Source organism: Giraffa tippelskirchi, chromosome 5 (genome assembly GCF_054371585.1).
Source record: "Giraffa tippelskirchi isolate mGirTip1 chromosome 5, T2T-mGirTip1v1.2.pri, whole genome shotgun sequence".
Classification (NCBI taxonomy): domain Eukaryota; kingdom Metazoa; phylum Chordata; class Mammalia; order Artiodactyla; family Giraffidae; genus Giraffa; species Giraffa tippelskirchi.
Window position 1 is genome coordinate 127,850,380 of NC_137279.1, and position 13,845 is coordinate 127,864,224.

Consider the following 13,845-nt stretch of genomic DNA (forward strand, 5'->3'; position numbering starts at 1 on the left):
TTGGGAATTATATCAACAGAGAGGATAGCAAAATCAAGAGAAAAAGAAATTCTTACTTTTCTGAGTACCCAGATCCCTAAACTTTTCAGTCACATAAGCCATACATTTTTTTCTTTGCTTAAACCAATATAATTTGAGCTTCTGAAACTTGAAAGATTATGGCTACTGCCACAGACATTAACACTAAAGTCTTAAGATACTTATACCTTAAACATAGCCTAAACAACACTAATTTGATCTCTAGCTTCTGGGAAGAAGAGCACGTATATCACAAGAGGGAAGGGGAAGCAGAAAGTAGTAACATGTTTACCTTTTGAGCATGCCGGCTTAAAACTCAGCCATTTTTAAAAATTGCTCTTGCATCTCTTGTAAAAGTTACCCAGCTACAGGCAACTCTTCCCAAGGCCCAATAAAGCCCTTAGAAACCATATATGAGACACTAAAGACTCCACCCAAGTGAACCCTGCCATTAGAGAAACTACAGCATAGTCCAAAATGTTCTTGTAGTCCACTAAATCAAAACTTCTGCTAGGAGATGACGACACAACAAATTATTATTATTATTTCTAGGAAGAGGGACTGAGAAGTGATTCATATTTAAATGCATTACAATTTTTTCTAATTAAAAAAAATTATGATGAAAGCATACCAAGAGAATTTATCCCCTCAAAAAAAAAGATGTTCCTCAAAGCATCTAATCTCAGTTGGGCTTTCTAAAAAAATAGTCTAAAGTCAGCAAAAATTCATTCCAAGGTGTGATTGGTTACTAAGTCCCACAAATCCCTGTTTTGAATTTTTAACATAACATGCTTATTAGGTCAAATAAATCTCTGGCTTACGTTAAGTATGTAAAGGTAAAACATGCACGTTTCTCTTAAACTAAATATACTTTAGGCAATTAATCTCCCTCAAGAAATCTGCCCTTAGAACTCTCTGACACTGTTAGTGAGACTGTAAATTGGTACAGTTACTATGGAGAACAGTATGGTTCCTTAACAAACAAACACTGAGCTACCATATGATATAGCAATCCCACTCCTGAGCATATATCCAGAGAAGAACATGGTTTGAACGAACACATGCACCTCAATGTTCTCTGCAGCAAAGTTTACAATAGCTAAGGCATGGAAGCAACCTAAATATCCACTGACAGATGAATGGATAAAGTTTATACATATATACACACACACACCAGAATATTACTCAGCCATTAAAAACAATGAAATAATGCCAGTTGTAGCAACATGGATAGACCTGAAGATTATCATACTAAAAGAAGGTCAAAGAAAGACATATATCATATGATATCACTTATTACAAAAGACTTAATTACAAAACAGACACAGAGTCACAGACTTTAGAGAAAAACTTATAGTTACCAGGAGAGAAATGGGAGGGGGTGGGATAGATTGGGAGTTTGAGATTGACATGTACACTATGCTATATTTAAAATAGATAGCCAATAAATACCTACTTTATATTACAGGGAACTCAGCTCAATACTCTGTAATAAACTAAGTGGAAAAGGAAAAGAATGCGTACATTTATATGTGTAACTGAATCACTGTGCTGTACACTTAAAACTAATACAACATTATTGTTCAACTATACTCTAATATAAAATAAAATTTTCTAAAAATCTACCCTTAGTGTCAGTTTCCCTAGGCTACTGTTTATGAAAAAAATTTCCCCCTCTTCTAAATTCAGAGATTCTCCAAGCAACCAATTATGAAAGTAGTTTTTATATGTAACACATGTTTTGAGTAGTGTGTCATAAATCAGGAATTAAAGTTTTACACAGATACATATTATAGAAATTATAATAGATGTCATAGATAAACTAATACTTTGCTTTGATGCATGTGTGTTTCATCCCTGTTTTCTCAGTACCTTAGGATCATGCACCACGGATACAGAAGAACTAATACTCTTCAGTAGTCTGAGAAGGCTTCTAAATTTAATGGGCTTCTCTAAAAATTACAGTATTCCCTATATATTCTAACTATTTATATGTTATTAAATATATCATACTGCTTAACTTATATTTAATTCCTGATTTTAATATTTATCCATTCTAGTTTTGTCATGTTTATAGTTGAACTTCAGTGAAAATTATAAGCTTTCCAAATAATTTCTAAAAACATTAATTCACTTTTATTTAAACTGCATTTCACAGTTCTAAATGAAGTAAAAGTAAAAAAAAATTTTAAGGCACATAAATCACCTTTACATTTTTAATGTTTCAACATCTGAGAGGCTCTGAGTTCTAATTCAATATTCGATAGGAACCTGGAATGTTAGATTCATTAATCAAGGTAAACTGGAAGTGGTCAAACAGGAGATGGCAAGAGTGAACATTGACATTTTAGCAATCAGTGAACTAAAACAGACTGGAATGGGTGAATTTAATTCAGATGACCACTATATCTATTACTGTGGGCAAGAATCCCTTAGGAGAAATGGAGTAGCCCTCATACTCAACAAGAGAGTCCAATATGCAGTACTTGGATGCAATCTCAAAAAGGACAGAATGATCTCAGTTCATTTCCAAGGCAAACCATTCAATATCCAGTAATCCAAGTCTATATCCCATCCACTGATGCTGAAGAAGCTGAAGTTGAACAGTTCTGTGAAGACCTAAAAGACCTTCTAGAAATAACACCAAACAAAGATGTTCTTTTCATCACAGGGGTCTGGAATGCAAAAGTAGGGAGTCAAGAGATACCTGGAGTAACAGGAAAAGTATGGCCTTGGAATACAAAATGAAGCAGTGCAAAGGCTAACAAAGTTTTGCCAAGAGAACACACTGGTCATAGCAAACATTCTCTTCCAACAACACAAGAGATGACTCTACACATGGACATCACCAGATGGTCAATACCAAAATCAGACTGATTATATTCTTTGCAGCTGAAGATGGAGAAGCTATAGTGTCAGCAAAAACAAGACATGGAGCTGACTGTGGCTCAAATCAGCTCCTTATCGCAAAATTCAGACTTAAATTAAAGAAAGTAGGGAAAACCACTAGGCCACTCAGGTATGACCTAAATCAAATCCCTTATGATTTTACAGTGGAAGTGATAAACAGATTCAAAGATTAGATCTGAGACAGAGTGCCTGACGCACTATGATGGAGGTTAGTAACACTGTACAGAAGAGGGTGATCAAAACCATCCCCAAGAAAAAGAAATGCAAAAAAGCAAAATGGCTCTCTGAGGAGGCCTTACAAATAGCTGAGAAAAGAAGAAAAGCGAAGGGTAAAGAGAAAAGGAAAGATATATCCAACTGAATGCAGAGTTCCAAAGAATAGCAAGGAGAGATAAGAAAGCCTTCCTAAGTGTACCATGCAAAGAAACAGAGGAAAACAACAGAGTAGGAAAGACTAGAGATCTCTTCAAGAAAATTAACAGATACCAAGGGAACATTTCATGCAAAAATGGGCACAATAAAGGACAGAAATGGTAACGACCTAACAGAACAGAAGAGATTAAGAGGAGGGGGCAAGAATACACAGAACTGCACAAAAAAGGTCTTAATGACCTGGATAACAACAATGGTGTGATCACTCATCTAGAACCAGACACCCTGGAGTGCGAAGTCAAGTAGGTATTAGGAAGCATCACTACGAACAAAGCTAATGGAGGTGATGGAATCCCAGCTGAGCTATTTCAAATCCTAAAAGATGATGCTGTGAAAGTGATGCACTCCATATGCCACAAATTTGGAAAACTCAGCAGTGGCCACAGGACTGGAAAAGGTCAGTTTTCATTCCAATTCCAAAGACGGGCAATACCAAAGAATGTTCAAACTACCACATAACTGCACTCATTTCACATGCTAGCAAGGTGATGATCAAAATCCTTCAAGGTAGGCTTCAACAGTATATGAACTGAGAACTTCCAGACATACAACTTGGATTAAGAAAAGGAAGAGGAACCAGAGATCAAATTGCCAACATCTGTTGGATCACAGAAAAAGCAAGGGAATTCCAGAAAAACATCTATTTCTGCTTCATAGACTAAGCTAAAGTCTTTGACTATGTGGATCAAAACAAACTGTGGAGAATTCTTGAAGATATGGGAATATCAGATCACCTTACCTGCCTCCTGCAAAACCTGACGCAGGTCAAGACAGAACAGTTAGAACCAGATATGGAACAATGGACTGGTTTCAAATTGGGAAAGGAGTATGTCAAGGCTGTATATTGTCACCCTGCTTATTTTAACTTATATGCAGAGTACATCATGCAAAATATGAGGCTGGATAAAGCTCAAGCTGGAATCAAGATTGCCGGGAGAAATATCAATAACCTCAGATATGCCCATGACACCGTCCTAATGGCAGAAAACAAAGAGGAACTAAAGAGATTCTTGATGAAAGCGAAAGAGAAGAGTGAAAAAGCTGGCTTAAAACTCAACATCCAAAAAACTTAGACCATGCTATCTGTTCTCATCACTTCATGGCAAACAGATGGCGAAAAATGGAAACAGTGACAGACTTTATTTTCGTGGGCTACAGAATCACTGCAGATGGTGACTGCAGCCATGAAATTAAACAACACTTGCTCCTTGGAAGAAAATCTATGATGAACCTAGATGGCGTATTAAAAAGCAGAGACATCACTTCGCCGACAAAGGTGCATATAATCAAAGCTATGGTTTTTCCAGTAGTCATGTACAGATATGAGATGTGGACCATGAAGAAGGCTCAGCACCGAAGAATTAATGCTTTCAGTTGCGGTGCTGGGGAAGACTTTTGAGAGTCCCTTAGATAACAAGATCAAACCAATCAATCCTAAAGGAAATCAATCCACTGGAAGGACAGATGCTGAGGCTGAAGCTCCAATTCTTTGGCTCCCTGATGCAAAGAGCTGACTTATTAGAAAAGACCCTGATGCTGGGAAAGACTGAAGGCAGGAGAAGAGGATGACACAGGATGAGACGGCTGCAAGGCATCACTGATTCAATAGACATGAGTTTGAGCAAACTCTGGGAGATAGTGAGAGACAGGGAAGCCTGGCATGCTGCAGTCCATGGGGTTGCAAAGGGTCAGACAGGACTGAGAGACTGAACAAAAACGAGTTCCAATTACTGTTTAACAGGTGATAAATATCATATCATTCGTAAAGTGTGAACAAATCATACTATCAGGTTGGTACAAAAGTAATTGCAGCTTCAGACCATGAATTTTAAATCATTATAACTAGGCTCAAACACTCAAACTGAGCTTCCCTGATAGCTCAATTCCTGGGTCAGGAAGATCTGCTGGCAAGGGGATAGGCTACCCACTCCAGTATTCTTGGGCTTCCCTTGTGGCTCAGCTGGTGAAGAATCTGTCTGCAATGCGGGAGACCTGGGTTCGATCCCTGAGTTGGGAAGATTCCCTGGAGAAGGGAAAGGCTACCCACTTCACTATTCTGGCCTAGAGAATTCCATGAACTATATAGTCCATGGGGTTGCAAAGAGTTGGACATGACTGAGCAACTTTCTCTTTTTCAGGCTCAAACACATCTTGATTAATCAAAATAGAAGCCATTACAATCAACACATTTTTGCCAATGAGAAAGAAGTTTGTTTATTCCCTGTAGCATAAAAATCTATGCATCAAGACTCAGTGAACTCTTGGAAAGCATTTTTTGCCTTCTTCTGGTTATGGAAGTGTTTTGCCTGCAAAAAGTGTCGAGATGCTTGAAGAAGTGGTAGTTGGTTTGCGAGAGGTCAGGTGAATATGGTATATGAGGCAAAACTTTGTAACCAATTTGCTCAACTTTTGAACAGTTGGTTGTGTGACATGCAGTCGGGCGTTGTCGTGGAGAAGAATTGGGCCCATTCTATTGGCCAATGCCGGCTGCAGGCGTTGCAGTTTTCAGTGCATCTCATCAATTTGCTGAGCATTCTTCTCAGATATAATGGTTTCACCAGGATTCAGAAAGTTGTAATGGATCAGACTGGCAGCAGACCACCAGTGACCATGACCTTTTTTTGAGCAAGTCTGGCTTTGGGAGGTGCTTTGGAGCTTCTTCTCACTCCAACCTCGAGTGTGTCATCGCCAGTTGTTATAGAAAATCCACTTTGTTGCACATCACAATCCAACTGAGAAATGGATTGTTGTTGTTGCACAGAATAAGAGAAGATGACACTTCAAAACAACGATTTTTTTCATTTGTGGTCAGTTCATGAGGCATCTGGTTACTGAGCTTTATCACTATTCCAATTTGCTTCAAATGCCAAACAACCCTAGCATGGTCAACACTGAGTTCTTTGGCAACTTCTCATGTAGTTGTAAGCAGATTGGCTTCGATGATTGCTTTCAATTGGTCATTGTCAACTTCTGATGGCTGGCCATAGCGCTCCTCATCTTAAAAGCTCTCATCTCCTTTGCAAAACTTCTTGAACCACCACCTTACCGTATAAACGTTTGTTAGCAGTTCCTGGGCCAAATGTGCTGTTGATGTTGCAAATTGTCTCCACCGCTTTACAGCCCATTTTGAACTCAAATTAAAAAAAAAAAATCTCTTGAATTTGCTTTTTGTCTAACATAATTTCCCTAATCTAAAATAAACATAAAACAGCAAGTAATGTCATTAGCAAAAAAACATAATTCGAGAAAAGTGTATTAAAATGATGTATAACATACCAACATTTATTTAAGAATGTATTCTAGTATCAAATGGCAAAGTTCAACAACGTAAAACCGCAGTAACTTTTGTACCAACTTCATATTTCTTCTGACAAAAGTGTAGTATTAGATATCTGAGACTGACTAGTATCTTTTGTCTTAATTTCCCTCCCTCTATCTAACAGTTATCATGCTTAAGAGTTGCCAGATTAACAAAGATGACCTTATTTGAGAGTCTCAGTTAAGTGATCCAGAGATGGAAAACTTTTTGTACCAGAACTTTGAGGCCAGGATGAGAGCTGAATCTCTCAAACATAAAACTTAACTACTGGTGAGTACGTTTCTTGCCATGTGCAGCAAGTCAGTCAGTCTGCACTGAAAGAATGAAGCCAACACATAAAAAGAAGCCAAAAAGGGCAGGTGGATGGAGAAAAAGACAGGGAGGGAGAAAGGGAAAAATGGAGGAAGGAAGGCTGGAAGTAGTATAGGAAGGTAGTAAGGAAGGAATCACCCAGAAAATAATAAGCACCGGTAAGGATGTAGAGAAATTAGAACCCTTGTGTATTACTGGTAGGGATGCAAACTAGATCAGCCACTGCAAAAAAACAGTATGGTACTCCTCAAAAAATTAAACATAGAATTACTATATGATCTAGTAATTCCTCTTCTAGGTATACACACAAAGAATTGAAAGTAGGGAATCAGATATTCGGACACCATGTTCATAGAATCACTATTCACAATACCCAAAAGGTGGAAAAAACCCAAATGCCTATCAACAAATGAATGGATAAACAGAATGTGGTACTATCCATACAATGGAATAATATTCAATCTTAAAAAGGAAGGGAATTCTGATACACTTCCCAACATGGATAAACCCTTAAAAAATTGTGCTAAGTGAAATAAACTGTGGGAAATTCTTAAAGAGATGGGAACACCAGACCACGTTACTTGTCTCCTGAGAAACCTGTATGCAGGTCAAGAAGCAACAGTTAGAAACAGACATGGAACCACAGACTGGCTCAAAATCGGGAAAGGAGTATGTCAAGGCTGTATACTGTCACCCTGCTTATTTAACTTCCATGCAGAGTACATCATTTGAAATGCCAGGCTGGATGAATTACAACCTGGAATCAAGGCTGCTAGTAAAAATATCAACAACCTCAGAAATACAGATGACACCACTCTAATGGCAGAATGTGAAGAGGAACTAAAGAGCCTCTTAATGAAAGTGAAAGAGGAGAGTGAAAAAGCTGGCTTAAAACTCAACATTCAAAAAACTAAGATCATGGCATCTGGTCCCATCACTTCATGGCAAATAGATGGGGTAAAAGTGGAAACAGTGACAGATTTTGTTTTCTTGGGCTCCAGAATCACTGCGGATGGTGACTGCAGCCATGAAATTAAAAGATGCTTGCTCCTTGGAAAAAAAGTTATGATAAGCCTAGACAGCATATTAAAAAGCAGCAGAGACATCACTTTGCCAACAAAGGTCCACACAAAGTTATGGTTTTTCCAGTAGTGATGTACGGATGTGAGACTTGGACTATAAAGAAGGCTGAGTGCTGAAGAACTGATGCTTTTGAACTGTGGTGCTAGAGAAGACTCTTGCGAGTTCCCTGGACAGCAAGGAGATTAAACCAGTCAATCCTAAAGTAAAGCAACCTGGAATACTCATTAGAAGGACTGATGCTGAAGCTCAAATACTTTGGCCACCTGACACAAAGAGCCAACTCACTGGAAAAGACCCTGATGCTGGGAAAGACTGAGGGCAGGAGAAGACAGGGGTGACAGAGGATGAAATGATTGTATGTCATCACTGACTCAATGGACATGAGTTTGAGCAAACTCCACGAAATAGTGATGGATCTCTATCCTTCTTCCCCTGGCATGCTGCAGTCAATGACAGAAGGAAGGGAAGCCTGGCATGCTGCAGTCCATGAGGTCGCAAAGAGACGTACATGATTTAGCGACTCTACGATAAAAGTGAAATAAACCCATCCCCCAAAGAACAAATACTGTATGATTTTACTTATACAGTACCTAGAGTAGTCAATTTCACAGAAACAGAAAGCAGAATTGCCAGGGCCTAGAAGAAGGGGAAAATGGAGTGTTGTTTAATACACAGAGCTTCAGTTTCTCAAGATGAGTAAGTTCTAAGGATTGATCACAGAAGGATGAATATACTTAACACAGCTGAAATATACACTTAGAAATGATTAAGACAGTAAATTTCACATTAGGTACAAGTGATATTAGACAAATTCTGAATACTGCATTTGTTTTTTTAAAGGACATGCTTCGTTCTTATTATACCTCTACTGGTGGCAGATCATAAAATAAATTAAGAAAAAATAAGAGGACTTAAGTATTTATGCCTGAAGGCCCTAGGAGAAGAAATTCAAAAAAGTTTCAAAGGATGTGAAAGTGAACAAAGTATCTTATTTCTTAAAAATGCCAGTTCCTATTTTTGCTTTATCTTTACCATGTCTAGGATATACAGTCCCTAAGATGTGAATGGGGCTCTGTATTCTTTATCTATAGTATCAGCTTCATAGTCTATACTCAATTCAACAATTCATTACTATTTAGGATGCAACAGGCATAACAATGTGATTTCTAGGCAACTGCAAATCTTTCAGAAGAGTATTTTCTGGTATGTTGAAGACAGAAAAGAGAAAAATTATTTTATTTCCTCAATTTAGACCGAGGAAGGAACAGATTGGCCCATATTTAAGTATTACACTTTTCAGAGAAATTTTCTTCTGCAAGTTGATAACTTGTTTTTCCTCTAAATATTAGATGCTTGAAGAAGAACTATATAACAGTCCTAGATTCAAATAAATGCTTCATTTATCTCATTTGTCCGTATTTTAAACATTAGGATGATAAAATAAAACATTATATCTCATTTTAGACACTGCCACACAATTCAAATGGCTACAAGTAACTTAGAAACAAAAATATTAAAGGTATCATGAAAAAGCTAAGAGATTAACTAAGTGATCTATACAGCCAACATCATTAACAACCTTCTTATTCTTTATAGTTATTTAAAGATCTTTAAATCCTTTTCATTGGAAAGCTCACTATCAAAATGTTTAACAAAATGTTTGAACTTATTTTCTTTTTTTAAAATATTATTTGGCTGCACCTGGTCTTAGTTGTGGTGCATGTGGGCCCTTCGTTGCCACATGTAGGGTCTTTTAACTGACATGTGTGGGGTCTTTTAGTTGCACTATGTGCAATTTAGTTCCCTGACAAGGGATCAAACCCACGTCCTCTGCATTGGGAGTGCTGAGTCTTAGCCACTGGACCACCAAGGAAGTCTCTATTTTCTTTCTTAAGAGCTTTATCCTTTAGTTGTTAGGTTTGGCTTCATCATTTAACCAAACATTTTAATATAAACATCAGGAATAGACTACAAGACCGCAATTCTTGTTAAGGTGATGAGCCTTTCTGTTGTACAGCAGAAATTAACACAACATTGTAAAGCAATTATCCTCCAATTAAAAAAAAAAAAAAAAAAACTCAAGGAAGTCAAAAGAGTCAAAAGTTAAACAATGGCCGACCAAAAATTAACAGTAAGTAGTCTCTACTTTCCGTAGGTCAGCACAAAATATGAGCTCCCTAGGTTCTTCTGATACTAAACAGGAACACAGAAAGAGAAAATTCTGATAAAGAAGCATGAGAAAATAAAAACTAAATAGAAAATAGAAACTGGTTTTATTTACATTATTCTATATCTAAGCCTATCCTAAATATTGGGGACAGCTCTTAGTAGAGCAATCTCTTCACACTGATGTGCAATATATGACAAACTCTAGTATGGATAGAAAGCAGTACATGGTTCAAAGGTTCAGCATATAGTTAAGAGACCTAACTTCTAAACTAAACTGAAACACAGATCATTCAATCATTTATGCATTCAACTTATATTCACTCAGCTCTAGAGGTACCAGTTATGTTGCCATGGTTGTCAAGGTACAGAAATAGAAATAAGATCCAAGAAATCTGGAGAGATTTCTGTTCTGGTTAAGGTAAGAGTAATTTTTAGTCATCCAGTCTATTTTTCTTTCAGTACCACACTGTCACATTTGAGCTAAAAAGGAATGATCTGGGGTGAAATAGAGAAACATAATTTCATACAGCAATCTCTATGATAGAACTTACTGCTGTAATTATTTTTACTAGAAAAAAATAATACATACCATTATGCATAGAGCTTTTTTTCACATAAGAAAATTTAGTCAATCTCTGTCATACATATAAAATAGCATAAATTTATTAGAGTAACTTCCACTTTTTATGTTTGCAAACAAAGAAAAGTTCTACCAAGTGATTCCAAGTCACCACTTATTATCCATCAAAACAGACATGGTCGGACTGTTTATAACTATGTCTCCAAACATAATTAGATGCTTTATTTTCTATTTATTCTCATCCTCAAATCACTACCAAAAGTGAATACCAAAACTTAAATAAAACCAAAGCCATCAAAACAGACAAATAGAAGACAGAAGAAAATAAACTAGGGAGCACCAAAATTATGTGAAAATGTACGCAAATAAAAAGTGTATTTACAAAAGTATATTGCAAAATTTAATCCTGCAATCTATTTAAAATATTTAACATTGTGAATATAGTTATTGTAAGCGTTCTCACTATGAAAAGAAGTTGTCCTCCTCCGCAGTAGCAAAACAGGAGGGAGTCAACCAAAAGAATTTTTCTCATTAAAGAAAAGGAAATAAACAAGGCACACTTCTTCCCTTTGGACAAAAAAGATACTATAAAAAGCAGCTGATAATTCAATCATTTACTAAGTATTCATCCAAAGCAGCAAATATCAATGTGGACAAAGGAAAGGGAGTTCTGGTTTTCAAGTTACACAAGCCTCCTCCCAACTCTTCTTTATTGGAATTCCTCAACACCTTCCAATAATCCTGTTCTTGTTGAGAATCACTACAAGTGAAAGCCACTGTTAGGATGAACATGTACTAAATTTCTTTAGTCTGCTGGGACAGAAAAAAGATGCAAATCACTGAACTACAGCATCTATTTTCTCACTACAAAAGTATATTTTCATACCATGTAATTGTGGGTTCTAACCACTCCTGCTCCAAAGAAGTAGTGTCAAAATCTCTTTTTGCAAGTAAGTGAAAATTATAACCGTTATTATCAGTCACAAAATAGAAGGGCAGACAAGTCTGCTGTTTGATTACAGTCTTTTACTCTGCTAAAATCTTGGCCACCCTGAAACCCTTGAGACCCAAGTTATTCTCGACAATTAAATACAGCATACTGCTGACGGTTTACCTTATAAATTACCAATTTTTCTTTTATAATTTGTGGTGATATTCTTTGAAATATATCATCTTCTTTGCTTAAGATTACATAATCGCTAGAAAAAGTTCAATAATTTAAAAGTACAAGTAACAAGTATAAGTTCCGTCCCTTCCCATCCCCTACTCTCATTCCCCAGGGGTCATCATGGTAAAACAATTTGGGGTATATCCTATTTAGACCTCTTCAGAATACACACAAATTTTATACATAGCTATATACTCAACCTCAAGTAAGCAAGGACATCTTGCTGTACCCTCAGTTCTACAATTTGCTTTTCACATTGACAGACTGAACACCCTTTTAAGTTTAAATATGCTGCTATATCTGACTTGTTTAAATTGTATACTCCACAGTATTTTTCATCATTTCCTTACTGACAGGTACCTTTAAGCTGGAAACATTTTATCTTGTTTTTTGCAATATTTTAATCTTTGTTGTCACTTCACACTGCCATCACATCACTGTATTACTGTCTGTAGCATTTCTTCTCTTCACTTTTACTAGCATACTTGAAAACCAGAAAACAATGTGCTAGAGTTGAGATCAAATTAAAAATTAAATGAGGGAAATATTTCATTGTTCACACATGAATACATTCTTTTTACTGCTATTTTAACTTTTCAGAGGTCCTTTAACGCTTCCAGATTCTTGCACAGTAAAGTTCCCAAGCCAAAACTTTTGGGCAGGTAAAATATCATCACAATTATTATTAATATACTTGTAGCTTCCTTGCTTATATTTCCATATGGAAATTACTTTGTTTAAAAAAAAAAACAAACATAGGACACAATTGGATCAAGAAATTAGCATGATGCTACAATTTTAATAAATGCCAAAATAGTAGTATGTATATCATTGTAAGTAACCTATTCATCATACTAGTCTATCTCATGGCCACAACCAGTCAGCTCCTTGAATAAACTGCTACAAATGGTGGACATATGTAGTTTATCACTTAAAATCTCCCTTCCTTCTGTGACCCACTACCTTATATTTCTTTTGGGCAATTAACTAGCTATAAATCAATCTAACATTCTCATTTCAGTGAACTGTTCAGGATAAGCATATAATCTAACCAGGGTCAGCAAAAGGAGACTTTTGCTGGGATTTCTGGAGAAGAGAAGCTGATACAGGCTTGCACTCTGCTCTCCTTCCATTTCTTCCCTCTCTTTTCTTTCACTTTCTTCCTTCCCCCTTTCCCTTCCTATCTCCTCCCCTCAAATGCACAACAAAGATCATCATTCTTCCCCAGGATACGGGAGTATAAAGATAAGAAATCTAGAGCTACTGGGTAAAAAGGATGGTACTAAATAAAACTTGAGTATAAAGGCAACAATGGGAAGAAGAGCCAAGAAACAGGGGCCTGAACACATCTGACCCACAAATCAAATTGGACTCTTACTCATGTGTGCCTTGTGGGTTGTATTTTTCTATCACTATACAACATAAAGAATCCTAACCCCTTTACCTAGAACCTTACATTGTTTTCTAGTCTTCAGGCTTCAAACACTATTTTTATTGAGTAAGTTGCAGCAAAACTATTTATCAGGTTGTGGTCCAACAATGATTTTCTGCTTGAATAAAATCTTAAGTTCCATTTGTTTCAAGATTAAAATTTTCCCTTTAAAATTTTTATCTCCTAACACATATTCCAGAATCTCTTTTATCAGTAATATACATCTACTTTTTGACAGAAAGAAACACAGCTAATCACAGTCACTTTCTAAGTCTTAGAACTATGAAAAAATGAGAAACTGGAGAAATCTTCAATATTTTAGAAAGATTACTAACGCAAAAAGTTCAGGGGAATAAAACTGTAAAGCACAAAATTATTAATATTACCAAGTTATTTCTTTTTCCTGGAATTTTGCTTCCTGA

The 13,845-nt window shown here is 36.5% G+C and overlaps 1 protein-coding gene across 22 annotated transcripts in view; it reads right to left on the bottom strand.

Annotated features, from left to right (window-relative positions):
- FNBP1L (formin binding protein 1 like) overlaps window positions 1-13,845 on the bottom strand; it is a 135,415-nt gene that overhangs the window by 61,573 nt on the left and 59,997 nt on the right. For 3 of the 22 annotated variants that reach the window (XM_081486332.1, XM_081486328.1, XM_081486336.1), the window contains exon 3: window positions 12,352-12,498. The exons of the other annotated variants lie outside the window; for them this stretch is intronic. The gene's annotated coding sequence lies outside the window, so the exon portion shown is untranslated. The remainder of the gene's footprint in view (window positions 1-12,351; window positions 12,499-13,845) is intronic. 22 annotated transcript variants of the gene reach the window in all.